The sequence below is a fragment of the Malaya genurostris genome, chromosome 2 (genome assembly GCF_030247185.1).
Source record: "Malaya genurostris strain Urasoe2022 chromosome 2, Malgen_1.1, whole genome shotgun sequence".
Classification (NCBI taxonomy): Eukaryota; Metazoa; Arthropoda; class Insecta; order Diptera; family Culicidae; genus Malaya; species Malaya genurostris.
In genome coordinates this window covers 136,168,812-136,169,480 of record NC_080571.1, presented here as the reverse complement: position 1 = coordinate 136,169,480, position 669 = coordinate 136,168,812, and positions in this window count along the sequence as shown.

Below are 669 nucleotides of genomic sequence, written 5' to 3'. Positions count from 1 at the left end.
ATCGAAACGCCGTCAGCGCAGAATCATCCGTATCGACGCCGCGCGAGTTGGTGTTCTTAGGTTATCTGGATAGAGAAAAGAATTTCTTGGGTTTTGTCGTGGTATAGTTGATGGTTGAACTGAACTGAGTATCTTTCGGATCGGTTGTGTTTGCCAGATCGTTTCCCTAAACTCTTTTATAACAACCTGCCCTAAGGCTGGGTTTCTGGTCGGGCAACCCTAGGCACGACAAGTGGTCCTCGAAAGAGGTGGCGCTTAAACCATTTGTTCGGATAGGTGGAACGATTAGACAGACTGATATAGGTAGCATCGTCATGCACGCTACAATCAAGAGATAACAAACAGTAATGGACTACTACTAGCAACGAAAATGGATACAGTTAGAATCAAAATAGGATACAATAGGATAATATACAAAATAAATCTTTAAACACAAGAATACAACATCAATTATATTGAGAAAATAGCGAAAGCAGTAAAAATCAGTGACCATTTAAAAAACACACTCGAAGCCAAAATACAACTAGCCAAAAATTATCTCTACAGCCTTATGCCACGAAGACAGAAACGAGAATTAGCCGATGCTCTATGAAAAACAATAAAATATATTTCAGGAAATCCAGAAAATAACGACTTGAATATGATTCAGTAGAACCTAGGTATATTAAA